This window comes from Oncorhynchus kisutch, linkage group LG25 (genome assembly GCF_002021735.2).
Source record: "Oncorhynchus kisutch isolate 150728-3 linkage group LG25, Okis_V2, whole genome shotgun sequence".
In the NCBI taxonomy this organism is placed as follows: domain Eukaryota; kingdom Metazoa; phylum Chordata; class Actinopteri; order Salmoniformes; family Salmonidae; genus Oncorhynchus; species Oncorhynchus kisutch.
This window is the reverse complement of record NC_034198.2, coordinates 171,436-198,893: the sequence shown is the minus strand read 5'-3', so window position 1 is coordinate 198,893 and position 27,458 is coordinate 171,436. Positions and strand designations below refer to the sequence as shown.

At 52.1% G+C, this 27,458-nt stretch overlaps 8 non-coding genes and 7 pseudogenes across 8 annotated transcripts; all 15 read left to right on the top strand.

Moving 5' to 3' along the window:
- Nucleotides 1-2,199: 2,199 nt before the first annotated feature.
- LOC116357563 (uncharacterized) lies at nt 2,200-2,368 on the top strand (annotated as a pseudogene).
- Nucleotides 2,369-3,111: 743 nt separating this feature from the next.
- LOC116357526 (U5 spliceosomal RNA) lies at nt 3,112-3,231 on the top strand. Its single transcript, XR_004205548.1, has one exon. It is a non-coding gene; the product is annotated as a U5 spliceosomal RNA (small nuclear RNA).
- A 2,241-nt stretch (nt 3,232-5,472) lies between these two features.
- On the top strand, nt 5,473-5,644 carry LOC116357554 (uncharacterized; annotated as a pseudogene).
- Nucleotides 5,645-6,192: 548 nt separating this feature from the next.
- Nucleotides 6,193-6,309, top strand: LOC116357519 (U5 spliceosomal RNA). The gene has a single exon (XR_004205541.1). It is a non-coding gene; the product is annotated as a U5 spliceosomal RNA (small nuclear RNA).
- A 2,243-nt stretch (nt 6,310-8,552) lies between these two features.
- Nucleotides 8,553-8,724, top strand: LOC116357553 (uncharacterized; annotated as a pseudogene).
- A 536-nt stretch (nt 8,725-9,260) lies between these two features.
- Nucleotides 9,261-9,377, top strand: LOC116357518 (U5 spliceosomal RNA). Its single transcript, XR_004205540.1, has one exon. It is a non-coding gene; the product is annotated as a U5 spliceosomal RNA (small nuclear RNA).
- A 2,243-nt stretch (nt 9,378-11,620) lies between these two features.
- On the top strand, nt 11,621-11,792 carry LOC116357552 (uncharacterized; annotated as a pseudogene).
- A 553-nt stretch (nt 11,793-12,345) lies between these two features.
- LOC116357517 (U5 spliceosomal RNA) lies at nt 12,346-12,462 on the top strand. The gene has a single exon (XR_004205539.1). It is a non-coding gene; the product is annotated as a U5 spliceosomal RNA (small nuclear RNA).
- Nucleotides 12,463-14,705: 2,243 nt separating this feature from the next.
- LOC116357551 (uncharacterized) lies at nt 14,706-14,877 on the top strand (annotated as a pseudogene).
- Nucleotides 14,878-15,410: 533 nt separating this feature from the next.
- LOC116357515 (U5 spliceosomal RNA) lies at nt 15,411-15,527 on the top strand. Its single transcript, XR_004205538.1, has one exon. It is a non-coding gene; the product is annotated as a U5 spliceosomal RNA (small nuclear RNA).
- Nucleotides 15,528-17,764: 2,237 nt separating this feature from the next.
- On the top strand, nt 17,765-17,936 carry LOC116357550 (uncharacterized; annotated as a pseudogene).
- A 519-nt stretch (nt 17,937-18,455) lies between these two features.
- On the top strand, nt 18,456-18,572 carry LOC116357514 (U5 spliceosomal RNA). Its single transcript, XR_004205537.1, has one exon. It is a non-coding gene; the product is annotated as a U5 spliceosomal RNA (small nuclear RNA).
- Nucleotides 18,573-20,820: 2,248 nt separating this feature from the next.
- On the top strand, nt 20,821-20,992 carry LOC116357549 (uncharacterized; annotated as a pseudogene).
- Nucleotides 20,993-21,258: 266 nt separating this feature from the next.
- Nucleotides 21,259-21,375, top strand: LOC116357513 (U5 spliceosomal RNA). Its single transcript, XR_004205536.1, has one exon. It is a non-coding gene; the product is annotated as a U5 spliceosomal RNA (small nuclear RNA).
- A 5,545-nt stretch (nt 21,376-26,920) lies between these two features.
- LOC116357555 (U2 spliceosomal RNA) lies at nt 26,921-27,104 on the top strand. Its single transcript, XR_004205563.1, has one exon. It is a non-coding gene; the product is annotated as a U2 spliceosomal RNA (small nuclear RNA).
- The last annotated feature ends 354 nt before the right edge of the window (nt 27,105-27,458 follow it).

The window sequence follows — 27,458 nt, the reverse complement described above, 5'->3', positions numbered from 1 at the left end:
TTTCAAGAGAAATTGACATAGATGAGCCAGATAGTGGACTTTAAAGACGCATTAGCGACTTTTTACAAAAAACGTCTGTCTGTCTGTCTGTCTTCTGTCTGTCGCCGGGAACGGTGGGTGGCTGGGATTGGAGGAGCCGCTCTTGCCAACCCACCCCGCTGAGGTCTGCCGAGACCCCGGGGGCCCGGCGGTTGCAGGGTTCCATTTGTGGGTTATCGCTTCTCGGGCCTTTTGGCTCAGATCAAGCTTTGTACTGAGGTGCCCCAAAGCCGCTGAGCCAGAAGGTCGAAGGAAGACCGGAGGGAGGAAAGTTTGTTGTTTTGGATTGTTTCGGTTGCTTGTTTTTGCCTCTCTTTTTGGGTGTTTTTTTTTGGAGGAGAAAGGGAGCGTAAAAAAACACACTGCTAATCCCCGGGCGGAGATGGAGAATAATGCAACAGGGAGGACGGTCCCTGGATCGGACTCGCAAATACGGTACGCTTTGCGTGGAAAGACAGGCGATGGAGCCATTTGGGCGGGATACATTGGGAGGACCATCCTGATGGAGATCCTTAAGCTGAAGGTGGAGGATGTGTTCTGTCTCCAACCAACCCAGTGGAGAGGGTTTTGACGTGTCCCTGAATACGGAGCATAGGCATGACGAGGTACTGAGAAGAGTGAGGTAATGGAAGCAGAGAGGCCGATGTGCCATTACGTGGTCACCAGTTTGGCACGGAAGAATTTTTAGGTGGTGACTGTGAACATCTACAACCCTTATGTTAAGGATGAGGAGGTGAGGGCCTTTCTGGGGAGGTACCTGGATAACATCTCCTCAGCAAAGCACCTGAAAGATTCCCTCGGATTTTGGAATGGGGAGGAGATGTTTCCAGGTTCTCCTCAGAGAGACCCGAAGGGTTGGGAGGATACCTCCATCCTCCAGCAATGTTCTCCCTGGGGCTGACAGGGGACGTTACATTATGCCCGTCAGCCTCCGTTCTGCAGGCGGTGTATGGCCTATGGCCATATCCTGGCCTCGTGTAACATCAGGAGATGCAGGTTCTGTGGGTCGGAAGAGCACGAGGCCAGGACTGTGCCGAGCCGAAGAAGTGCCACGGTGTGGCTCGGTGGCGCACCTGTGGCGGGACTGCCCGGCTCGGCGAAGGTCATACGCGTCTGCAGCTGGGGGGGAGCGAGAGCGAGGATGGAGGAAGAAAGGAGCATGAAGAAGCGGGCGACGAAGGTGGAAGGACGGAACAGAAGGAGACGGAGGGAGAGAAGAAAAAGAAAGAGCTGGGACGGAAGGAGATGTGCAAGGGATGGAAGAAGAGTGGCTGAGACAGAAGGAGAGGGGGTCGGGACTGAAGGAGAGGTGGTCGGGATGGAAGGAGAGGAGGTAGAAAGGTACAAGAAGAAGAAGAAGAAGAAGAAGAAGGAGACGGTGATGGAGAGAGTGAGAGACAACAGTGGAGAGGAAGGAGGCGGAGGAGGTTGTGGAGATGGAACCAGAAGAGAGGCGAAAAGGGAGGGGGTGTGAAGGGTTGGGGGGACGAGGAAGTGTCGAGGCAAGGGTGGAGGAGTTGGAGGATGGTGAGGAGGGCACTGGTAGAGAAGGAATGGGACAAGGGAAAGGAGAGGGCAAGCGCTATGGGTGTCGTTGCCCATAGGTACCTGAGCCAAATACGCCTCCGAGCAGAGGGCAAAGAATGGGTGAGGAGGAGGGTGGAAAGAAAGGGGGGGAAGAACAGGGGGATGGGGAGGTGGCGGGCCCTCGTGGGCTCCGTCTCCATCCTCCTTAAAACCCCTCGCCGAGCTTGATCTCCCAGCATGGCGAGAACTGGATGATGGAGGGGGAGCCACTTTTTGTTTGGGGATGTAACGTCCCCGGTTCGGAGTCCGGAGGAGGGGGGGGCAATGGACTTGAGTGTGGGACTTGTGCCGGGACGGTTGCTGTGTTCAGGGGAGGGGGGATGGTGGGAGATGGGGGTGATGTAGGGATTCACGAGTGGAGTGGGGTCAAAGTTAGTCGGGATAGAGAGGGAGCACTGGGTGAGTTCTTGTTGTAATATAGGTGGTGGATATTGGTAGTTTGGAGGTTATTGGTTTGTCGGTTTTGGTTATAGTTTATTAGTTTTGGAATGATTATTTGCATTTTGTTGGAATTGTATATTTAAGTTGATGGAAGTATGGAAGAATATTGTTTTGGTTTTTGAAACGTAATAAATATATTTTGTAAAAAAATCTGTTCTTATCAGTTAATATCTGATACGTCCCCCATAGGGGGACTACATATTAAATGGATTTTTCGAACAGGGAGTCGGAAATGGGGCTTGCTCCGTCCGCTCCACGCATCGACCCGGTATTGCAGTACCTCCGGAACGGTGCAACACTTTTCTCCCCTTTTCTCCGTTGTCAAGGAAAATACTCATTCACAAAGCTATGTAAACAGCTAGCTTAGCTAGCTTAGCTTAGCTTAGCTTAGCTTAGCTAGCTAGCAGAAGAAGAGAAGGAAAGAAACATTCAAACTGAAAAAAGGGCGAAGCGCCTTTCAATGGGGTCCCCCGTTTCCCGCCATTTTACTTAAAAAAAATAATAAAAAAATAAATAAAAATTTGGGCCAGGATTGTGTGTGTGTGTGTGTCTCTGTCTCTCTGTCTCTCTGTGTGTGTGTGTGTGTGTGTGTGTGTGTGTCTCTGTCTCTCCCCATCTCTCTCCCCTCCTCTCTCGGGCTCACTCTCGTCGTCTCTATCTCTCTCTCTCTCTCTCTCACATCTCTCGTCTCTCTCTCTCTCTCTATCTCTCTCTCTATTTCTCCCTCTCTTTCTTTCTCTCTCTCTCTATCTCTCTCTCTCCTGTGTCTCTCCTCTCTGTGTCTCTTTTTCTTGTGTCCTCGTTTCCTGTGACCTTCTTTTCTTCATCATCCACAGCCCTCAACTTGGAAGAGTAGTGGGTTCCTACCGGGAGCCACCCGCGGGACCCTGCATAACAGATGCACCGAAACACGTTGGGTCCTCGGGTTGTGTCTCGGCCCCAGCCCCCGACCTCTGACGTCCTCATGACTTCCTAATGACTTCTGGTTTCTCTTCATTACTCACACAGACACAGCCTTTCGTCTTTTTTTACATTCTTATCCATATGCTCTGGTTTCTATCATTATTACGCACAAGCCTTTCGCCTTTTACTAAAGACTTCCGTGGAGAGGAACACTTATGAGTTCAATGTATTTTTGGAGTGGCTTTTGCTCTTGCAGAGCCCGGTATCTTGTTTCAAGAGAAATTGACATAGATGAGCCAGGATAGTGACTTAAAGACGCATTAGCGACTTTTTACAAAAAACGTCTGTCTGTCTGTCTGTCTGTCTGTCTGTCGCCGGGGAAACGGTGGGTGGCTGGGATTGGAGGAGCCGGCTCTTGCCAACCCACCCGCTGAGGTCTGCCGAGACCCCCGGGGGGCCCGGCGGTTGCAGGGTTCCATTTGTGGGTTATCGCTTCTCGGCCTTTTGGCTCAGATCAAGCTTGGTACTGAGGTGCCCCAAAGCCCGCTGAGCCAGAAGGTCGAAGGAAGACCGGAGGGAGGAAAGTTTGTTTGTTTTGGATTGTTTCGGTTGCTTGTTTTTGCCTCTCTTTTTGGGTGTTTTTTTTGGAGGAGAAAGGGAGCGTAAAAAACACTGCTAATCCCGGGCGGAGATGGAGAATAATGCAACAGGGAGGACGGTCCCTGGGATCGGACTCGCAAATACGGTACGCTTTGCGTGGAAAGACAAGGCGATGGAGCCATTTGGGCGGGATACATTTGGGAGGACCATCCTGATGGAGATCCTTAAGCTGAAGGTGGAGGATGTGTTCTGTCTCCAAGACAACCCAGTGGAGAGGGGTTTTGACGTGTCCCTGAATACGGAGCATAGGCATGACGAGGTACTGAGAAGAGTGAAGGTAATGGAAGCAGAGAGGCCGATGTGCCATTACGTGGTCACCAGTTTGGCACGGAAGAATTTTAGGGTGGTGACTGTGAACATCTACAACCCTTATGTTAAGGATGAGGAGGTGAGGGCCTTTCTGGGGAGGTACCTGGATAACATCTCCTCAGCAAAGCACCTGAAAGATTCCCTCGGATTTTGGAATGGGAGGAGATGTTTCCAGGTTCTCCTCAGAGAGGACCCGAAGGGGTTGGGAGGATACCTCCATCCTCCAGCAATGTTCTCCCTGGGGGCTGACAGGGGGACGTTACATTATGCCCGTCAGCCTCCGTTCTGCAGGCGGTGTATGGCCTATGGCCATATCCTGGCCTCGTGTAACATCAGGAGATGCAGGTTCTGTGGGTCGGAAGAGCACGAGGCCAGGGACTGTGCCGAGCCGAAGAAGTGCCACGGGTGTGGCTCGGTGGCGCACCTGTGGCGGGACTGCCCGGCTCGGCGAAGGTCATACGCGTCTGCAGCTGGGGGGGGAGCGAGAGCGGAGGATGGAGGAAGAAAGGAGCATGAAGAAGCGGGCGACGAAGGTGGAAGGACGGAACAGAAGGAGACGGAGGGAGGAGAAGAAAAAGAAAGAGCTGGGACGGAAGGAGATGTGCAAGGGATGGAAGAAGAGGTGGCTGAGACAGAAGGAGAGGGGGTCGGGACTGAAGGAGAGGTGGTCGGGATGGAAGGAGAGGAGGTAGAAAGGTACAAGAAGAAGAAGAAGAAGAAGAAGAAGGAGACGGTGATGGAGGAGAGTGAGGAGACAACAGTGGAGAGGAAGGAGGCGGAGGAGGTTGTGGAGATGGAACCAGAAGGAGAGGCGGAAAAGGGAGGGGGTGTGAAGGGTTGGGGGGACGAGGAAGTGTCGAGGGCAAGGGTGGAGGAGTTGAGAGGGATGGTGAGGGCACTGGTAGAGAAGGAATGGGACAAGGGAAAGGAGAGGGCAAGCGCTATGGGTGTCGTTGCCCATAGGGTACCTGAGCCAAATACGCCTCCGAGCAAGAGGGCAAAGAAGGTGGTGAGGAGGAGGGGTGGAAAGAAAGGGGGGGAAGAACAGGGGGATGGGGAGGTGGCGGGGCCCTCGTGGGCTCCGTCTCCATCCTCCTTTAAACCCCTCGCCGAGCTTGATCTCCCAGGCATGGCGAGAAACTGGATGATGGAGGGGGAGCCGGACTTTTTGTTTGGGGATGTAACGTCCCCGGTTCGGAGTCCGGAGGAGGGGGGGGCAATGGACTTGAGTGTGGGACTTGTGCCGGGGACGGTTGCTGTGTTCAGGGGAGGGGGGATGGTGGGAGATGGGGGTGATGTAGGGGATTCACGAGTGGAGGTGGGGTCAAAGTTAGTCGGGATAGAGAAAGGGAGCACTGGGTGAGTTCTTGTTGTAATATAGGTGGTGGATATTGGTAGTTTGGAGGTTATTGGTTTGTCGGTTTTGGTTATAGTTTATTAGTTTTGGAATGATTATTTGCATTTTGTTGGAATTGTATATTTAAGTTGATGGAAGTATGGAAGAATATTGTTTTGGTTTTTGAAACGTAATAAATATATTTTGTAAAAAAAATCTGTTCTTATCAGTTTAATATCTGATACGTCCCCCATAGGGGGACTACATATTAAATGGATTTTTCGAACAGGGAGTCGGAAATGGGGCTTGCTCCGTCCGCTCCACGCATCGACCCGGTATTGCAGTACCTCCGGGAACGGTGCAACACTTTTCTCCCGTTGTCAAGGAAAAATACTCATTCACAAAGCTATGTAAACAGCTAGCTTAGCTTAGCTTAGCTTAGCTTAGCTTAGCTTAGCTTAGCTTAGCTAGCTAGCAGAAGAAGAGAAGGAAAGAAACATTCAAACTGAAAAAAGGGCGAAGCGCCTTTCAATGGGGTCCCCCGTTTCCCGCCATTTTACTTAAAAAAATAATAAAAAAAATAAAAAAAAATTTGGGCCAGGATTGTGTGTGTGTGTGTGTCTCTGTCTCTCTGTCTCTCTGTGTGTGTGTGTGTGTGTGTGTGTGTGTGTGTCTCTCTCTCTCTCTCTCTCTCTCTCTCTCTCTCTCTCTCTCTCTCTCTCTCTCTCTCTCTCTCTCTCTCTCTCTCTCTCTTTCTCTCTCTCTCTCTCTCTCTGTGTCTCTTGTGTCTCTGTGTCTGTGACCTTCTTTTCATCCACAGCCCTCAAACTTGGAAGAGTGGGTTCCGGGAGCACCCGCGGGGACCCGGCCTACAGTGCACAGAGTGTGTCTCGGGCCCCCGACCTCTGACTTCCATATGACTCTGGTTTCTCTTCATTACGCACAAGCCTTTCGCCTTTTACTAAAGACTTCCGTGGAGAGGAACACTTATGAGTTCAATGTATTTTTGGAGTGGCTTTGCTTCTTGCAGAGCCCGGTATCTTGTTTCAAGAGAAATTGACATAGATGAGCCAGGATAGTGACTTAAAGACGCATTAGCGACTTTTTACAAAAAACGTCTGTCTGTCTGTCTGTCTGTCTGTCTGTCGCCGGGGAAACGGTGGGTGGCTGGGATTGGAGGAGCCGGCTCTTGCCAACCCACCCGCTGAGGTCTGCCGAGACCCCCGGGGGCCCGGCGGTTGCAGGGTTCCATTTGTGGGTTATCGCTTCTCGGCCTTTTGGCTCAGATCAAGCTTGGTACTGAGGTGCCCCAAAGCCCGCTGAGCCAGAAGGTCGAAGGAAGACCGGAGGGAGGAAAGTTTGTTGTTTTGGATTGTTTCGGTTGCTTGTTTTTGCCTCTCTTTTTGGGTGTTTTTTTTGGAGGAGAAAGGGAGCGTAAAAAAAACACTGCTAATCCCCGGGCGGAGATGGAGAATAATGCAACAGGGAGGACGGTCCCTGGGATCGGACTCGCAAATACGGTACGCTTTGCGTGGAAAGACAAGGCGATGGAGCCATTTGGGCGGGATACATTTGGGAGGACCATCCTGATGGAGATCCTTAAGCTGAAGGTGGAGGATGTGTTCTGTCTCCAAGACAACCCAGTGGAGAGGGGTTTTGACGTGTCCCTGAATACGGAGCATAGGCATGACGAGGTACTGAGAAGAGTGAAGGTAATGGAAGCAGAGAGGCCGATGTGCCATTACGTGGTCACCAGTTTGGCACGGAAGAATTTTAGGGTGGTGACTGTGAACATCTACAACCCTTATGTTAAGGATGAGGAGGTGAGGGCCTTTCTGGGGAGGTACCTGGATAACATCTCCTCAGCAAAGCACCTGAAAGATTCCCTCGGATTTTGGAATGGGAGGAGATGTTTCCAGGTTCTCCTCAGAGAGGACCCGAAGGGGTTGGGAGGATACCTCCATCCTCCAGCAATGTTCTCCCTGGGGGCTGACAGGGGGACGTTACATTATGCCCGTCAGCCTCCGTTCTGCAGGCGGTGTATGGCCTATGGCCATATCCTGGCCTCGTGTAACATCAGGAGATGCAGGTTCTGTGGGTCGGAAGAGCACGAGGCCAGGGACTGTGCCGAGCCGAAGAAGTGCCACGGGTGTGGCTCGGTGGCGCACCTGTGGCGGGACTGCCCGGCTCGGCGAAGGTCATACGCGTCTGCAGCTGGGGGGGGAGCGAGAGCGGAGGATGGAGGAAGAAAGGAGCATGAAGAAGCGGGCGACGAAGGTGGAAGGACGGAACAGAAGGAGACGGAGGGAGGAGAAGAAAAAGAAAGAGCTGGGACGGAAGGAGATGTGCAAGGGATGGAAGAAGAGGTGGCTGAGACAGAAGGAGAGGGGGTCGGGACTGAAGGAGAGGTGGTCGGGATGGAAGGAGAGGAGGTAGAAAGGTACAAGAAGAAGAAGAAGAAGAAGAAGAAGGAGACGGTGATGGAGGAGAGTGAGGAGACAACAGTGGAGAGGAAGGAGGCGGAGGAGGTTGTGGAGATGGAACCAGAAGGAGAGGCGGAAAAGGGAGGGGGTGTGAAGGGTTGGGGGGACGAGGAAGTGTCGAGGGCAAGGGTGGAGGAGTTGAGAGGGATGGTGAGGGCACTGGTAGAGAAGGAATGGGACAAGGGAAAGGAGAGGGCAAGCGCTATGGGTGTCGTTGCCCATAGGGTACCTGAGCCAAATACGCCTCCGAGCAAGAGGGCAAAGAAGGTGGTGAGGAGGAGGGGTGGAAAGAAAGGGGGGGAAGAACAGGGGGATGGGGAGGTGGCGGGGCCCTCGTGGGCTCCGTCTCCATCCTCCTTTAAACCCCTCGCCGAGCTTGATCTCCCAGGCATGGCGAGAAACTGGATGATGGAGGGGGAGCCGGACTTTTTGTTTGGGGATGTAACGTCCCCGGTTCGGAGTCCGGAGGAGGGGGGGGCAATGGACTTGAGTGTGGGACTTGTGCCGGGGACGGTTGCTGTGTTCAGGGGAGGGGGGATGGTGGGAGATGGGGGTGATGTAGGGGATTCACGAGTGGAGGTGGGGTCAAAGTTAGTCGGGATAGAGAAAGGGAGCACTGGGTGAGTTCTTGTTGTAATATAGGTGGTGGATATTGGTAGTTTGGAGGTTATTGGTTTGTCGGTTTTGGTTATAGTTTATTAGTTTTGGAATGATTATTTGCATTTTGTTGGAATTGTATATTTAAGTTGATGGAAGTATGGAAGAATATTGTTTTGGTTTTTGAAACGTAATAAATATATTTTGTAAAAAAAATCTGTTCTTATCAGTTTAATATCTGATACGTCCCCCATAGGGGGACTACATATTAAATGGATTTTTCGAACAGGGAGTCGGAAATGGGGCTTGCTCCGTCCGCTCCACGCATCGACCCGGTATTGCAGTACCTCCGGGAACGGTGCAACACTTTTCTCCCGTTGTCAAGGAAAAATACTCATTCACAAAGCTATGTAAACAGCTAGCTTAGCTTAGCTTAGCTTAGCTTAGCTTAGCTTAGCTTAGCTAGCTAGCAGAAGAAGAGAAGGAAAGAAACATTCAAACTGAAAAAAGGGCGAAGCGCCTTTCAATGGGGTCCCCCGTTTCCCGCCATTTTACTTAAAAAAAATAATAAAAAAAATAAAAAAAAATTTGGGCCAGGATTGTGTGTGTGTGTGTGTCTCTGTCTCTCTGTCTCTCTGTGTGTGTGTGTGTGTGTGTGTGTGTGTGTGTGTCTCTCTCTCTCTCTCTCTCTCTCTCTCTCTCTCTCTCTCTCTCTCTCTCTCTCTCTCTCTCTCTCTCTCTCTCTCTCTCTCTCTCTCTCTCTGTGTCTCTTGTGTCTCTGTGTCTGTGACCTTCTTTTCATCCACAGCCCTCAAACTTGGAAGAGTGGGTTCCGGGAGCACCCGCGGGGACCCGGCCTACAGTGCACAGAGTGTGTCTCGGGCCCCCGACCTCTGACTTCCATATGACTCTGGTTTCTCTTCATTACGCACAAGCCTTTCGCCTTTTACTAAAGACTTCCGTGGAGAGGAACACTTATGAGTTCAATGTATTTTTGGAGTGGCTTTGCTTCTTGCAGAGCCCGGTATCTTGTTTCAAGAGAAATTGACATAGATGAGCCAGGATAGTGACTTAAAGACGCATTAGCGACTTTTTACAAAAAACGTCTGTCTGTCTGTCTGTCTGTCTGTCTGTCGCCGGGGAAACGGTGGGTGGCTGGGATTGGAGGAGCCGGCTCTTGCCAACCCACCCGCTGAGGTCTGCCGAGACCCCCGGGGGCCCGGCGGTTGCAGGGTTCCATTTGTGGGTTATCGCTTCTCGGCCTTTTGGCTCAGATCAAGCTTGGTACTGAGGTGCCCCAAAGCCCGCTGAGCCAGAAGGTCGAAGGAAGACCGGAGGGAGGAAAGTTTGTTGTTTTGGATTGTTTCGGTTGCTTGTTTTTGCCTCTCTTTTTGGGTGTTTTTTTTGGAGGAGAAAGGGAGCGTAAAAAAAACACTGCTAATCCCCGGGCGGAGATGGAGAATAATGCAACAGGGAGGACGGTCCCTGGGATCGGACTCGCAAATACGGTACGCTTTGCGTGGAAAGACAAGGCGATGGAGCCATTTGGGCGGGATACATTTGGGAGGACCATCCTGATGGAGATCCTTAAGCTGAAGGTGGAGGATGTGTTCTGTCTCCAAGACAACCCAGTGGAGAGGGGTTTTGACGTGTCCCTGAATACGGAGCATAGGCATGACGAGGTACTGAGAAGAGTGAAGGTAATGGAAGCAGAGAGGCCGATGTGCCATTACGTGGTCACCAGTTTGGCACGGAAGAATTTTAGGGTGGTGACTGTGAACATCTACAACCCTTATGTTAAGGATGAGGAGGTGAGGGCCTTTCTGGGGAGGTACCTGGATAACATCTCCTCAGCAAAGCACCTGAAAGATTCCCTCGGATTTTGGAATGGGAGGAGATGTTTCCAGGTTCTCCTCAGAGAGGACCCGAAGGGGTTGGGAGGATACCTCCATCCTCCAGCAATGTTCTCCCTGGGGGCTGACAGGGGGACGTTACATTATGCCCGTCAGCCTCCGTTCTGCAGGCGGTGTATGGCCTATGGCCATATCCTGGCCTCGTGTAACATCAGGAGATGCAGGTTCTGTGGGTCGGAAGAGCACGAGGCCAGGGACTGTGCCGAGCCGAAGAAGTGCCACGGGTGTGGCTCGGTGGCGCACCTGTGGCGGGACTGCCCGGCTCGGCGAAGGTCATACGCGTCTGCAGCTGGGGGGGGAGCGAGAGCGGAGGATGGAGGAAGAAAGGAGCATGAAGAAGCGGGCGACGAAGGTGGAAGGACGGAACAGAAGGAGACGGAGGGAGGAGAAGAAAAAGAAAGAGCTGGGACGGAAGGAGATGTGCAAGGGATGGAAGAAGAGGTGGCTGAGACAGAAGGAGAGGGGGTCGGGACTGAAGGAGAGGTGGTCGGGATGGAAGGAGAGGAGGTAGAAAGGTACAAGAAGAAGAAGAAGAAGAAGAAGAAGGAGACGGTGATGGAGGAGAGTGAGGAGACAACAGTGGAGAGGAAGGAGGCGGAGGAGGTTGTGGAGATGGAACCAGAAGGAGAGGCGGAAAAGGGAGGGGGTGTGAAGGGTTGGGGGGACGAGGAAGTGTCGAGGGCAAGGGTGGAGGAGTTGAGAGGGATGGTGAGGGCACTGGTAGAGAAGGAATGGGACAAGGGAAAGGAGAGGGCAAGCGCTATGGGTGTCGTTGCCCATAGGGTACCTGAGCCAAATACGCCTCCGAGCAAGAGGGCAAAGAAGGTGGTGAGGAGGAGGGGTGGAAAGAAAGGGGGGGAAGAACAGGGGGATGGGGAGGTGGCGGGGCCCTCGTGGGCTCCGTCTCCATCCTCCTTTAAACCCCTCGCCGAGCTTGATCTCCCAGGCATGGCGAGAAACTGGATGATGGAGGGGGAGCCGGACTTTTTGTTTGGGGATGTAACGTCCCCGGTTCGGAGTCCGGAGGAGGGGGGGGCAATGGACTTGAGTGTGGGACTTGTGCCGGGGACGGTTGCTGTGTTCAGGGGAGGGGGGATGGTGGGAGATGGGGGTGATGTAGGGGATTCACGAGTGGAGGTGGGGTCAAAGTTAGTCGGGATAGAGAAAGGGAGCACTGGGTGAGTTCTTGTTGTAATATAGGTGGTGGATATTGGTAGTTTGGAGGTTATTGGTTTGTCGGTTTTGGTTATAGTTTATTAGTTTTGGAATGATTATTTGCATTTTGTTGGAATTGTATATTTAAGTTGATGGAAGTATGGAAGAATATTGTTTTGGTTTTTGAAACGTAATAAATATATTTTGTAAAAAAAATCTGTTCTTATCAGTTTAATATCTGATACGTCCCCCATAGGGGGACTACATATTAAATGGATTTTTCGAACAGGGAGTCGGAAATGGGGCTTGCTCCGTCCGCTCCACGCATCGACCCGGTATTGCAGTACCTCCGGGAACGGTGCAACACTTTTCTCCCGTTGTCAAGGAAAAATACTCATTCACAAAGCTATGTAAACAGCTAGCTTAGCTTAGCTTAGCTTAGCTTAGCTTAGCTTAGCTAGCTAGCTAGCAGAAGAAGAGAAGGAAAGAAACATTCAAACTGAAAAAAGGGCGAAGCGCCTTTCAATGGGGTCCCCCGTTTCCCGCCATTTTACTTAAAAAAAATAATAAAAAAATATAAAAAAAATTTGGGCCAGGATTGTGTGTGTGTGTCTCTGTCTCTCTGTCTCTCTGTGTGTGTGTGTGTGTGTGTGTGTGTGTGTGTCTCTGTCTCTCTGTCTCTCTGTGTGTGTGTGTGTGTGTGTGTGTGTGTGTGTCTCTGTCTCTCTCTCTCTCTCTCTCTCTCTCTCTCTCTCTCTCTCTCTCTCTCTCTCTCTCTCTGTGTCTCTTGTGTCTCTGTGTCTGTGACCTTCTTTTCATCCACAGCCCTCAAACTTGGAAGAGTGGGTTCCGGGAGCACCCGCGGGGACCCGGCCTACAGTGCACAGAGTGTGTCTCGGGCCCCCGACCTCTGACTTCCATATGACTCTGGTTTCTCTTCATTACGCACAAGCCTTTCGCCTTTTACTAAAGACTTCCGTGGAGAGGAACACTTATGAGTTCAATGTATTTTTGGAGTGGCTTTGCTTCTTGCAGAGCCCGGTATCTTGTTTCAAGAGAAATTGACATAGATGAGCCAGGATAGTGACTTAAAGACGCATTAGCGACTTTTTACAAAAAACGTCTGTCTGTCTGTCTGTCTGTCTGTCTGTCGCCGGGGAAACGGTGGGTGGCTGGGATTGGAGGAGCCGGCTCTTGCCAACCCACCCGCTGAGGTCTGCCGAGACCCCCGGGGGCCCGGCGGTTGCAGGGTTCCATTTGTGGGTTATCGCTTCTCGGCCTTTTGGCTCAGATCAAGCTTGGTACTGAGGTGCCCCAAAGCCCGCTGAGCCAGAAGGTCGAAGGAAGACCGGAGGGAGGAAAGTTTGTTGTTTTGGATTGTTTCGGTTGCTTGTTTTTGCCTCTCTTTTTGGGTGTTTTTTTTGGAGGAGAAAGGGAGCGTAAAAAAAACACTGCTAATCCCCGGGCGGAGATGGAGAATAATGCAACAGGGAGGACGGTCCCTGGGATCGGACTCGCAAATACGGTACGCTTTGCGTGGAAAGACAAGGCGATGGAGCCATTTGGGCGGGATACATTTGGGAGGACCATCCTGATGGAGATCCTTAAGCTGAAGGTGGAGGATGTGTTCTGTCTCCAAGACAACCCAGTGGAGAGGGGTTTTGACGTGTCCCTGAATACGGAGCATAGGCATGACGAGGTACTGAGAAGAGTGAAGGTAATGGAAGCAGAGAGGCCGATGTGCCATTACGTGGTCACCAGTTTGGCACGGAAGAATTTTAGGGTGGTGACTGTGAACATCTACAACCCTTATGTTAAGGATGAGGAGGTGAGGGCCTTTCTGGGGAGGTACCTGGATAACATCTCCTCAGCAAAGCACCTGAAAGATTCCCTCGGATTTTGGAATGGGAGGAGATGTTTCCAGGTTCTCCTCAGAGAGGACCCGAAGGGGTTGGGAGGATACCTCCATCCTCCAGCAATGTTCTCCCTGGGGGCTGACAGGGGGACGTTACATTATGCCCGTCAGCCTCCGTTCTGCAGGCGGTGTATGGCCTATGGCCATATCCTGGCCTCGTGTAACATCAGGAGATGCAGGTTCTGTGGGTCGGAAGAGCACGAGGCCAGGGACTGTGCCGAGCCGAAGAAGTGCCACGGGTGTGGCTCGGTGGCGCACCTGTGGCGGGACTGCCCGGCTCGGCGAAGGTCATACGCGTCTGCAGCTGGGGGGGGAGCGAGAGCGGAGGATGGAGGAAGAAAGGAGCATGAAGAAGCGGGCGACGAAGGTGGAAGGACGGAACAGAAGGAGACGGAGGGAGGAGAAGAAAAAGAAAGAGCTGGGACGGAAGGAGATGTGCAAGGGATGGAAGAAGAGGTGGCTGAGACAGAAGGAGAGGGGGTCGGGACTGAAGGAGAGGTGGTCGGGATGGAAGGAGAGGAGGTAGAAAGGTACAAGAAGAAGAAGAAGAAGAAGAAGAAGGAGACGGTGATGGAGGAGAGTGAGGAGACAACAGTGGAGAGGAAGGAGGCGGAGGAGGTTGTGGAGATGGAACCAGAAGGAGAGGCGGAAAAGGGAGGGGGTGTGAAGGGTTGGGGGGACGAGGAAGTGTCGAGGGCAAGGGTGGAGGAGTTGAGAGGGATGGTGAGGGCACTGGTAGAGAAGGAATGGGACAAGGGAAAGGAGAGGGCAAGCGCTATGGGTGTCGTTGCCCATAGGGTACCTGAGCCAAATACGCCTCCGAGCAAGAGGGCAAAGAAGGTGGTGAGGAGGAGGGGTGGAAAGAAAGGGGGGGAAGAACAGGGGGATGGGGAGGTGGCGGGGCCCTCGTGGGCTCCGTCTCCATCCTCCTTTAAACCCCTCGCCGAGCTTGATCTCCCAGGCATGGCGAGAAACTGGATGATGGAGGGGGAGCCGGACTTTTTGTTTGGGGATGTAACGTCCCCGGTTCGGAGTCCGGAGGAGGGGGGGGCAATGGACTTGAGTGTGGGACTTGTGCCGGGGACGGTTGCTGTGTTCAGGGGAGGGGGGATGGTGGGAGATGGGGGTGATGTAGGGGATTCACGAGTGGAGGTGGGGTCAAAGTTAGTCGGGATAGAGAAAGGGAGCACTGGGTGAGTTCTTGTTGTAATATAGGTGGTGGATATTGGTAGTTTGGAGGTTATTGGTTTGTCGGTTTTGGTTATAGTTTATTAGTTTTGGAATGATTATTTGCATTTTGTTGGAATTGTATATTTAAGTTGATGGAAGTATGGAAGAATATTGTTTTGGTTTTTGAAACGTAATAAATATATTTTGTAAAAAAAATCTGTTCTTATCAGTTTAATATCTGATACGTCCCCCATAGGGGGACTACATATTAAATGGATTTTTCGAACAGGGAGTCGGAAATGGGGCTTGCTCCGTCCGCTCCACGCATCGACCCGGTATTGCAGTACCTCCGGGAACGGTGCAACACTTTTCTCCCGTTGTCAAGGAAAAATACTCATTCACAAAGCTATGTAAACAGCTAGCTTAGCTTAGCTTAGCTTAGCTTAGCTTAGCTTAGCTTAGCTAGCTAGCAGAAGAAGAGAAGGAAAGAAACATTCAAACTGAAAAAAGGGCGAAGCGCCTTTCAATGGGGTCCCCCGTTTCCCGCCATTTTACTTAAAAAAAATAATAAAAAAAATATAAAAAAAATTTGGGCCAGGATTGTGTGTGTGTGTCTGTGTGTGTGTGTGTGTGTGTGTGTCTCTGTCTCTCTGTCTCTCTGTGTGTGTGTGTGTGTGTGTGTGTGTGTGTGTGTGTCTCTGTCTCTCTCTCTCTCTCTCTCTCTCTCTCTCTCTCTCTCTCTCTCTCTCTCTCTCTCTCTGTGTCTCTTGTGTCTCTGTGTCTGTGACCTTCTTTTCATCCACAGCCCTCAAACTTGGAAGAGTGGGTTCCGGGAGCACCCGCGGGGACCCGGCCTACAGTGCACAGAGTGTGTCTCGGGCCCCCGACCTCTGACTTCCATATGACTCTGGTTTCTCTTCATTACGCACAAGCCTTTCGCCTTTTACTAAAGACTTCCGTGGAGAGGAACACTTATGAGTTCAATGTATTTTTGGAGTGGCTTTGCTTCTTGCAGAGCCCGGTATCTTGTTTCAAGAGAAATTGACATAGATGAGCCAGGATAGTGACTTAAAGACGCATTAGCGACTTTTTACAAAAAACGTCTGTCTGTCTGTCTGTCTGTCTGTCTGTCGCCGGGGAAACGGTGGGTGGCTGGGATTGGAGGAGCCGGCTCTTGCCAACCCACCCGCTGAGGTCTGCCGAGACCCCCGGGGGCCCGGCGGTTGCAGGGTTCCATTTGTGGGTTATCGCTTCTCGGCCTTTTGGCTCAGATCAAGCTTGGTACTGAGGTGCCCCAAAGCCCGCTGAGCCAGAAGGTCGAAGGAAGACCGGAGGGAGGAAAGTTTGTTGTTTTGGATTGTTTCGGTTGCTTGTTTTTGCCTCTCTTTTTGGGTGTTTTTTTTGGAGGAGAAAGGGAGCGTAAAAAAAACACTGCTAATCCCCGGGCGGAGATGGAGAATAATGCAACAGGGAGGACGGTCCCTGGGATCGGACTCGCAAATACGGTACGCTTTGCGTGGAAAGACAAGGCGATGGAGCCATTTGGGCGGGATACATTTGGGAGGACCATCCTGATGGAGATCCTTAAGCTGAAGGTGGAGGATGTGTTCTGTCTCCAAGACAACCCAGTGGAGAGGGGTTTTGACGTGTCCCTGAATACGGAGCATAGGCATGACGAGGTACTGAGAAGAGTGAAGGTAATGGAAGCAGAGAGGCCGATGTGCCATTACGTGGTCACCAGTTTGGCACGGAAGAATTTTAGGGTGGTGACTGTGAACATCTACAACCCTTATGTTAAGGATGAGGAGGTGAGGGCCTTTCTGGGGAGGTACCTGGATAACATCTCCTCAGCAAAGCACCTGAAAGATTCCCTCGGATTTTGGAATGGGAGGAGATGTTTCCAGGTTCTCCTCAGAGAGGACCCGAAGGGGTTGGGAGGATACCTCCATCCTCCAGCAATGTTCTCCCTGGGGGCTGACAGGGGGACGTTACATTATGCCCGTCAGCCTCCGTTCTGCAGGCGGTGTATGGCCTATGGCCATATCCTGGCCTCGTGTAACATCAGGAGATGCAGGTTCTGTGGGTCGGAAGAGCACGAGGCCAGGGACTGTGCCGAGCCGAAGAAGTGCCACGGGTGTGGCTCGGTGGCGCACCTGTGGCGGGACTGCCCGGCTCGGCGAAGGTCATACGCGTCTGCAGCTGGGGGGGGAGCGAGAGCGGAGGATGGAGGAAGAAAGGAGCATGAAGAAGCGGGCGACGAAGGTGGAAGGACGGAACAGAAGGAGACGGAGGGAGGAGAAGAAAAAGAAAGAGCTGGGACGGAAGGAGATGTGCAAGGGATGGAAGAAGAGGTGGCTGAGACAGAAGGAGAGGGGGTCGGGACTGAAGGAGAGGTGGTCGGGATGGAAGGAGAGGAGGTAGAAAGGTACAAGAAGAAGAAGAAGAAGAAGGAGACGGTGATGGAGGAGAGTGAGGAGACAACAGTGGAGAGGAAGGAGGCGGAGGAGGTTGTGGAGATGGAACCAGAAGGAGAGGCGGAAAAGGGAGGGGGTGTGAAGGGTTGGGGGGACGAGGAAGTGTCGAGGGCAAGGGTGGAGGAGTTGAGAGGGATGGTGAGGGCACTGGTAGAGAAGGAATGGGACAAGGGAAAGGAGAGGGCAAGCGCTATGGGTGTCGTTGCCCATAGGGTACCTGAGCCAAATACGCCTCCGAGCAAGAGGGCAAAGAAGGTGGTGAGGAGGAGGGGTGGAAAGAAAGGGGGGGAAGAACAGGGGGATGGGGAGGTGGCGGGGCCCTCGTGGGCTCCGTCTCCATCCTCCTTTAAACCCCTCGCCGAGCTTGATCTCCCAGGCATGGCGAGAAACTGGATGATGGAGGGGGAGCCGGACTTTTTGTTTGGGGATGTAACGTCCCCGGTTCGGAGTCCGGAGGAGGGGGGGGCAATGGACTTGAGTGTGGGACTTGTGCCGGGGACGGTTGCTGTGTTCAGGGGAGGGGGGATGGTGGGAGATGGGGGTGATGTAGGGGATTCACGAGTGGAGGTGGGGTCAAAGTTAGTCGGGATAGAGAAAGGGAGCACTGGGTGAGTTCTTGTTGTAATATAGGTGGTGGATATTGGTAGTTTGGAGGTTATTGGTTTGTCGGTTTTGGTTATAGTTTATTAGTTTTGGAATGATTATTTGCATTTTGTTGGAATTGTATATTTAAGTTGATGGAAGTATGGAAGAATATTGTTTTGGTTTTTGAAACGTAATAAATATATTTTGTAAAAAAAATCTGTTCTTATCAGTTTAATATCTGATACGTCCCCCATAGGGGGACTACATATTAAATGGATTTTTCGAACAGGGAGTCGGAAATGGGGCTTGCTCCGTCCGCTCCACGCATCGACCCGGTATTGCAGTACCTCCGGGAACGGTGCAACACTTTTCTCCCGTTGTCAAGGAAAAATACTCATTCACAAAGCTATGTAAACAGCTAGCTTAGCTTAGCTTAGCTTAGCTTAGCTTAGCTAGCTAGCAGAAGAAGAGAAGGAAAGAAACATTCAAACTGAAAAAAGGGCGAAGCGCCTTTCAATGGGGTCCCCCGTTTCCCGCCATTTTACTTAAAAAAATAATAAAAAAAATAAAAAAAAATTTGGGCCAGGATTGTGTGTGTGTGTGTGTCTCTGTCTCTCTGTGTCTCTGTGTGTGTGTGTGTGTGTGTGTGTGTGTCTCTGTCTCTCTGTCTCTCTGTGTGTGTGTGTGTGTGTGTGTGTGTCTCTGTCTCTCTCTCTCTCTCTCTCTCTCTCTCTCTCTCTCTCTCTGTGTCTCTTGTGTCTCTGTGTCTGTGACCTTCTTTTCATCCACAGCCCTCAAACTTGGAAGAGTGGGTTCCGGGAGCACCCGCGGGGACCCGGCCTACAGTGCACAGAGTGTGTCTCGGGCCCCCGACCTCTGACTTCCATATGACTCTGGTTTCTCTTCATTACGCACAAGCCTTTCGCCTTTTACTAAAGACTTCCGTGGAGAGGAACACTTATGAGTTCAATGTATTTTTGGAGTGGCTTTGCTTCTTGCAGAGCCCGGTATCTTGTTTCAAGAGAAATTGACATAGATGAGCCAGGATAGTGACTTAAAGACGCATTAGCGACTTTTTACAAAAAACGTCTGTCTGTCTGTCTGTCTGTCTGTCTGTCTGTCGCCGGGGGAAACGGTGGGTGGCTGGGATTGGAGGAGCCGGCTCTTGCCAACCCACCCGCTGAGGTCTGCCGAGACCCCCGGGGGCCCGGCGGTTGCAGGGTTCCATTTGTGGGTTATCGCTTCTCGGCCTTTTGGCTCAGATCAAGCTTGGTACTGAGGTGCCCCAAAGCCCGCTGAGCCAGAAGGTCGAAGGAAGACCGGAGGGAGGAAAGTTTGTTGTTTTGGATTGTTTCGGTTGCTTGTTTTTGCCTCTCTTTTTGGGTGTTTTTTTTGGAGGAGAAAGGGAGCGTAAAAAAAACACTGCTAATCCCCGGGCGGAGATGGAGAATAATGCAACAGGGAGGACGGTCCCTGGGATCGGACTCGCAAATACGGTACGCTTTGCGTGGAAAGACAAGGCGATGGAGCCATTTGGGCGGGATACATTTGGGAGGACCATCCTGATGGAGATCCTTAAGCTGAAGGTGGAGGATGTGTTCTGTCTCCAAGACAACCCAGTGGAGAGGGGTTTTGACGTGTCCCTGAATACGGAGCATAGGCATGACGAGGTACTGAGAAGAGTGAAGGTAATGGAAGCAGAGAGGCCGATGTGCCATTACGTGGTCACCAGTTTGGCACGGAAGAATTTTAGGGTGGTGACTGTGAACATCTACAACCCTTATGTTAAGGATGAGGAGGTGAGGGCCTTTCTGGGGAGGTACCTGGATAACATCTCCTCAGCAAAGCACCTGAAAGATTCCCTCGGATTTTGGAATGGGAGGAGATGTTTCCAGGTTCTCCTCAGAGAGGACCCGAAGGGGTTGGGAGGATACCTCCATCCTCCAGCAATGTTCTCCCTGGGGGCTGACAGGGGGACGTTACATTATGCCCGTCAGCCTCCGTTCTGCAGGCGGTGTATGGCCTATGGCCATATCCTGGCCTCGTGTAACATCAGGAGATGCAGGTTCTGTGGGTCGGAAGAGCACGAGGCCAGGGACTGTGCCGAGCCGAAGAAGTGCCACGGGTGTGGCTCGGTGGCGCACCTGTGGCGGGACTGCCCGGCTCGGCGAAGGTCATACGCGTCTGCAGCTGGGGGGGGAGCGAGAGCGGAGGATGGAGGAAGAAAGGAGCATGAAGAAGCGGGCGACGAAGGTGGAAGGACGGAACAGAAGGAGACGGAGGGAGGAGAAGAAAAAGAAAGAGCTGGGACGGAAGGAGATGTGCAAGGGATGGAAGAAGAGGTGGCTGAGACAGAAGGAGAGGGGGTCGGGACTGAAGGAGAGGTGGTCGGGATGGAAGGAGAGGAGGTAGAAAGGTACAAGAAGAAGAAGAAGAAGAAGAAGAAGGAGACGGTGATGGAGGAGAGTGAGGAGACAACAGTGGAGAGGAAGGAGGCGGAGGAGGTTGTGGAGATGGAACCAGAAGGAGAGGCGGAAAAGGGAGGGGGTGTGAAGGGTTGGGGGGACGAGGAAGTGTCGAGGGCAAGGGTGGAGGAGTTGAGAGGGATGGTGAGGGCACTGGTAGAGAAGGAATGGGACAAGGGAAAGGAGAGGGCAAGCGCTATGGGTGTCGTTGCCCATAGGGTACCTGAGCCAAATACGCCTCCGAGCAAGAGGGCAAAGAAGGTGGTGAGGAGGAGGGGTGGAAAGAAAGGGGGGGAAGAACAGGGGGATGGGGAGGTGGCGGGGCCCTCGTGGGCTCCGTCTCCATCCTCCTTTAAACCCCTCGCCGAGCTTGATCTCCCAGGCATGGCGAGAAACTGGATGATGGAGGGGGAGCCGGACTTTTTGTTTGGGGATGTAACGTCCCCGGTTCGGAGTCCGGAGGAGGGGGGGGCAATGGACTTGAGTGTGGGACTTGTGCCGGGGACGGTTGCTGTGTTCAGGGGAGGGGGGATGGTGGGAGATGGGGGTGATGTAGGGGATTCACGAGTGGAGGTGGGGTCAAAGTTAGTCGGGATAGAGAAAGGGAGCACTGGGTGAGTTCTTGTTGTAATATAGGTGGTGGATATTGGTAGTTTGGAGGTTATTGGTTTGTCGGTTTTGGTTATAGTTTATTAGTTTTGGAATGATTATTTGCATTTTGTTGGAATTGTATATTTAAGTTGATGGAAGTATGGAAGAATATTGTTTTGGTTTTTGAAACGTAATAAATATATTTTGTAAAAAAAATCTGTTCTTATCAGTTTAATATCTGATACGTCCCCCATAGGGGGACTACATATTAAATGGATTTTTCGAACAGGGAGTCGGAAATGGGGCTTGCTCCGTCCGCTCCACGCATCGACCCGGTATTGCAGTACCTCCGGGAACGGTGCAACACTTTTCTCCCGTTGTCAAGGAAAAATACTCATTCACAAAGCTATGTAAACAGCTAGCTTAGCTTAGCTTAGCTTAGCTTAGCTAGCTAGCAGAAGAAGAGAAGGAAAGAAACATTCAAACTGAAAAAAGGGCGAAGCGCCTTTCAATGGGGTCCCCCGTTTCCCGCCATTTTACTTAAAAAAAATAATAAAAAAAATATAAAAAAAATTTGGGCCAGGATTGTGTGTGTGTGTGTGTGTGTCTCGGGCCCCCGACCTCTGACTTCCATATGACTCTGGTTTCTCTTCATTACGCACAAGCCTTTCGCCTTTTACTAAAGACTTCCGTGGAGAGGAACACTTATGAGTTCAATGTATTTTTGGAGTGGCTTTGCTTCTTGCAGAGCCCGGTATCTTGTTTCAAGAGAAATTGACATAGATGAGCCAGGATAGTGACTTAAAGACGCATTAGCGACTTTTTACAAAAAACGTCTGTCTGTCTGTCTGTCTGTCTGTCTGTCTGTCTGTCTGTCGCCGGGGAAACGGTGGGTGGCTGGGATTGGAGGAGCCGGCTCTTGCCAACCCACCCGCTGAGGTCTGCCGAGACCCCCGGGGGCCCGGCGGTTGCAGGGTTCCATTTGTGGGTTATCGCTTCTCGGCCTTTTGGCTAGGATCAAGCCTGATACTGAGGTATCCCAAAGCTCGCCTAGTCAGAAGCCGAAGGCCGGAGGGCGGTAAAGGTTTTGTTGTTGGAGGCTTCTTTTTTGAGAGAGCTTTTTTCTGGGAAAAATGGCGGATGATGTTCCAAGAAGATCGGTCCCTGGGATTGGGTTGGCAAATACCGTAAGGTTTGCGTGGAGCCACAAGGAGACGGAGCCAGTCGGGAGAGAGACGTTTGGGAGGTCAATCCTGATGGGAGTACTAAAACTGGAGGTAAAGGACGTGTTATGTCTGCAGGGTAACCCTACAGAGAAGGCCTATGATGTAACCTTTTACACGGAGGCAATGCATGATGGGATCTTGAAGAAGGCGAGAGCCGTGGGAGACAAGAGGCCTATGAGTTTTTATGAGGTCACAAGTTTGGCTAAGAACAATTTTAGGATGGTGACGGTCAATATATACAACCCGCACGTCAAGGACGAGGATGTAAAGGCTTTTTTGGGGAGGTTTATGGACAGGGTCTCCTCCCCGAAGCTCCTCAGGGACTCCCTGGGGTTCTGGAACGGGAGGAGAGGATTCCAGGCCCTTCTCAGGGAGGACCCAGGGGGTCTGGGTGGATACCTTCATCCTCCGGCCATGTTCTCCCTGGGGGCTGACAGAGGGACTCTGTACTACGCACGACAGCCCCCTTTCTGCAGGCGCTGTATGGCATACGGCCATGTCCTCGCCTCGTGCAGCACGAAGAAGTGTAGATTTTGCGGATCTGCTGAGCACGAGGCGAAGGACTGCGACGAGCCCAAGGCGTGCCACGGGTGTGGCTCGTCGGCACACCTGTGGCGGGAGTGCCCGGCTCGTCAAAAGTCATACGCGTCTGCGGCTGGAGGGGGAGCAGGGGCGGGGGATGGGGGACGAAGAGGAAGAGGGGGCCCAGAAACAGGATCAGGCCCAGAAGAAAAGGCCACAAGGAAGAAGGAGGAGGCGAAAGTGGCAAGGACAGAAGAAGGGAACGAGAAGGATAAAGCAGAAGGAGAGGAGGGGCAAAAGGCGGATGGTGAAAACGGAGTGGAGAGGCAGGAGAAGGTGACAAGGGAGAGAGATGAGGAGGACGACGACGCGGCAACAGGAACAGGAGGAGAGGTTGAACAGGGGGAAGTAGTGGGGGAATGGGGAGATTGTGACATGTCGAGTGCCTCGGTGGAGGAGTTGAGGGGGATGGTCGAGGAACTGGTGGGGGGGGGGGCGGTGTTTCTCCTTTGCCGCCTACACCAAGAAAGAAAGGGAAGAAGAGGCCGCCCCACAAGGATGGCAAGAAAGGAGAGGGGGAGGCCAAGAGACCAATGGGGGAAAAGGGGGTTGAGGAGGGGGAAACTCCCAGGACCTTGTTGGTCTCTTTGGATTCAGGGGCGCCAGGGGAACTGGATCCACCAAGTGGGATGCTGGAGTGGGAACCGGGGGGATCGCAGTCCATCTTTGATGACACAAAGTCCCCTTTTTACTGCCCAGCAAGCGGGGAGGCGGGGGAAGGGGGGGGTTTGGGTGACCAAAGCAGGATGCAGGACGCCAGGGTGGCTAACACCATTCCTGCATCCTGGATTGGGATGATGGAGGAAGACAGGGGGGTGTCACAAGAGGGGAGGACGCCCCTGCTGGAGGAGATGGAGCAGGGGAGCATCGGGTGAGCCTCCTCTTTTATTTGGGTGTTTTGAGAGTAAGGGGTTTTGTATTGGTTTAATTTAAAATTAATATTTCTGTTTCTATTTTTAGTATAAACGTTAGGGGGTTAAGGGACTATGTTAAAAGGAGGGCGGTGTTCAGTTTTTTAGAGGGGGTAGGGTTTGATTTCTGTTTCTTACAGGAGGTTCACCTGAGGGATGGAGGGGATGTTGAAAGGTTTAGGAGGGAGTGGGTAAAGGGAGATTCATTGTGGGGCATAGGTGGGGTGCACTCGACGGGGGTAGGGATTTTGTTCGGGAATAAGGAGGTTAAATTAGAGGGCACTTTTTTGGTAATGCAGGGTAGAGTTTTGGGGGTTGATGTCAAGTTTAGGGAGGTTAGATATAGGTTATTTGGGGTGTACGGGCCACAGGTGGCGGCAGACAGGAGGGAGATGGTGGACTGTCTGGCGCCCCTGTGTGTTACTAACAGGCACTTGGTGATAGGGGGTGATTTTAATATTGATTTAGGGATAGGGGGAGACAGTAGTGCAGGTGCCATCACCGGGCTAATGGCGTGCCATGGTCTGGTCGATGGTGGCCTGCACACTACTCCGGCAATGGTCGGTCCTACATGGCGCAACTCCAGGGGGGTTGCGCGGAGGCTCGACTATATTTTTGTACCTAGGTCTTTGGGTCAGTTGTCTGGGCGGCTGGTGCCTGTCTTCTTTTCGGATCATGACGGGGTGCTCCTGCAGGTGGGGGTGCCAGTCTGCCTCTTCGGTAGGGGGTACTGGAAATTAGATCGGGATTTACTGGATGAGCAAGATTTTGTTAATGCCGTTACAGGGGTGTTTCGGGGGCTTGAAGGCCTCCGGCCCATGTGTGAGGGGGTGTTAGAATGGTGGGATTTAGTAAAGGTGAGGATTAGGGCCTTTATTATAGGATATAGTAAGAGGAAAAAAAGGGAGGAAAGGAGGGAGGTGGATCATATCCAAAGGTTGATCGAACTCGAGTACGAGGCAGGCAACCTCGGCGGGTCGATTGACTGGGAGAGAACCACAGCCCTGAAGGCGCAGCTCAGGGAGCTGCAGGAGCAGAAGGCTCGAGCTTTCCTGGAGCGTGCACATAGTGGCTTTTTAGAACATAATGAGACTTGTTCCGCTATGTTCTTTAAGTCGGTTAGGGCAAGGCAGAGTAGGAAGATAATGCATGGAGTTAGAAAAGAAGATGGTAGTGTAGTAAGTAAACCAGAGGAGATGGTCAGGGTGACAACTGATCATTTCCTAGGTTTATTTAAGGAAAGGGCAATAGAGGTAGAGCAGGGAAATGTGTTTTTAGAACACTTGTCCCGGCGGTTGCCGGAGGACATTAGAGACGTGATGGAGGCCCAGATCTCACTAGAAGAGGTTGAGAGCGCTCTTAGGAGGATGGGAAAAGGGAAGGTGCCTGGGATGGATGGGCTGCCGGCTGAGTTTTACCTCAAGTTTTGGGGTATACTTGGACCGGTGGTACTCGAAGTCTTGAAGGCCATCCTCGAGACGGGTGTCCCGGGGGGTTCAATGGTAGTCGGCGTGCTGTCACTTCTTTACAAGAAGGGGGATGCAACCGACCTTGGCAACTGGCGGCCATTGACCATGCTGTGCGTAGACTACAAGTTGCTTGCAAAGGTCTTAGCGGATCGGTTGCGCACAGCCCTTCCCTACGTCGTCCACGAGGATCAGACGTGCGGGGTAGAGGGACGCTCTATTAGATGGAACCTACAGTTGATCAGGGACTCCATCGCCTGGGTTGAAGATAGAGGGCTGCCTTTAATGGTAGCAGCGCTAGATCAGGCGAAAGCCTTTGATCGCGTGAATAGATCCTTTCTATTCAGGGTGTTAGGTAGATTAGGTTTTGGGGAGAAGTATATAGGATGGATCCGTACTTTATATGTCGGAGCGGGGTGTCGAGTTAGCGTAAACGGTCACTTAGGTGACGTTTTTGACCTCTCGTCTGGGGTCAGGCAGGGATGCCCGCTCTCGGCACTCCTCTTTGTTCTGTACATGGAGCCTCTGGGGGCTGCCATTAGGGCAGACACGGGGGTGGAGGGCTTGTTGATCCCTGGAAGCGGTGGTATGCACGTCAAGTTGACGCAGTACGCCGATGACACTTCCTTGCTGCTTTGCAAGGACTCGTGCCTGACAAGGTCCCTTGCCATTATTGGGGACTTCACCCGAGCGTCGGGAGCGGTTCTGAACCACGCAAAGTCTTCCGTAAAATTTTTCGGAAGATGGCGCGGCAGGACGGATGTGCCCGGGGGGTTATCTCTCTGTGAGGGGGCCCTGAGGATTCTCGGGGTCCATTTTGAGACCTCCGGCTCAGCGACGCTGAACTGGAACATGGGTATCGCAGTGGTACAGAGGAAGCTAGCAATGTGGAAGGCTAGGTCGTTGTCTTTTATAGGCAAGGTCCTGGTCCTAAAGGTGGATGTATTGCCATCTCTGTTGTATTTGGCATACATCTACCCATTGCCGGCTTGTCTGAGGAGGCCTCTGGTGAGGCTTGTGTTTCAGTTCATGTGGGGTGGCAGGTACGAGTGGGTCGCCAGGGCACGCATGCTCTGTCCCATCGGGGAGGGAGGTAGGGGGGTACCAAACATCCCCGTCAAGCTGGACACAATATTTGTGTCCTTCGTGTTGACAGAACTGGCTCATCCGGTGATACACCCGTCCGGTTACCTCCTGCGGGTGTTCTTCTCGTACCAAGCGAGAAGCGTAATGGTGTGGTCTAACACGGGTCCTCGGGCGGAACAGCTGCCGTGGCACTTTGGCCATGCGGCCATGTGGCTGCGTGCGCACCCCGAGGTTGAAGTTGCCCGAGTAGGTTTAGACCACAGGCACCTGTACGAGGTGGTCAGGCTGGCAGGGAGTCCTCCGCCTGTAGCGGGCGTCTCGTCGGTGGTCTGGGAGGGAGTGCAGGCGCGGGGCCTGGACAACAGGCTCAAGGACCTGAATTGGTTGAGCCTCCACAAGTGCTTGCCGGTACGTTCCATCATGTACCGGCATAGCTTGGCGCGATCTCCCACCTGCCCAAGATCTGCTTGTGGCAGGGAGGAGACTGTGCGCCATGCCTTTTGGGACTGTGCCTTTGCCGGAGTGGTTTGGGCTAGGGCACGGGTGTTGATAGGTATGGTCAGGAGTGATTTTGTGGTGACGTGGGCTAGATTAGAAAGAGGTGTAGGGAGAGCGAGGGGAACGGAGAGGGATAGGTTTCTGCTCTGGCTTCTCATGAGCCTCTTTAAACGGGGGCTGTGGGAAGCCAGGCAGAATTTGGTAAAGACAGGGAGAGATTGGGGGGTGGAAGGGATATTGAGGAGGGTGGAAGGAGGTAAAGAAGTGGGGGCAGCATGCGGCACGGGAGAGGTGGAAAGGGGGTTTAGGGCTGGTAGTGTTAGACTGAGTGTTGTAAGGGGATAGATTAGGGACGGGGAGATAGGGAAAGGGTTAGGTATTGGTTAGGTATGACGGGGAGGGACGATGCTCCCCTGAGGTTTTTGGGTTTTTGGTTTTTTGTGTTATTTGGAATGAAAATACCATTATTTAAGTTTGTATGGAAAGTATGATTTTGTATAGAATGGATGGTATTTGAAAATAATAAATATACTTTATAAAAAAATAAATAAAAAAAAAATCTGTTCTTATCAGTTTAATATCTGATACGTCCCCCATAGGGGGACTACATATTAAATGGATTTTTCGAACAGGGAGTCGGAAATGGGGCTTGCTCCGTCCGCTCCACGCATCGACCCGGTATTGCAGTACCTCCGGGAACGGTGCAACACTTTTCTCCCGTTGTCAAGGAAAAATACTCATTCACAAAGCTATGTAAACAGCTAGCTTAGCTTAGCTTAGCTTAGCTTAGCTTAGCTAGCTAGCAGAAGAAGAGAAGGAAAGAAACATTCAAACTGAAAAAAGGGCGAAGCGCCTTTCAATGGGGTCCCCCGTTTCCCGCCATTTTACTTAAAAAAAAAACAAAAAAAAACAAAAAAAAAATTGGGCCAGGATTGTGTGTGTGTGTGTGTGTGTGTGTGTGGGTGTGTGTCTCTGTCTCTCTCTGTGTGTGTGTGTGTGTGTCTCTGTCTCTCTGTCTCTCTCTGTGTGTGTGTGTGTGTCTCTGTCTCTCTGTCTGTGTGTCTCT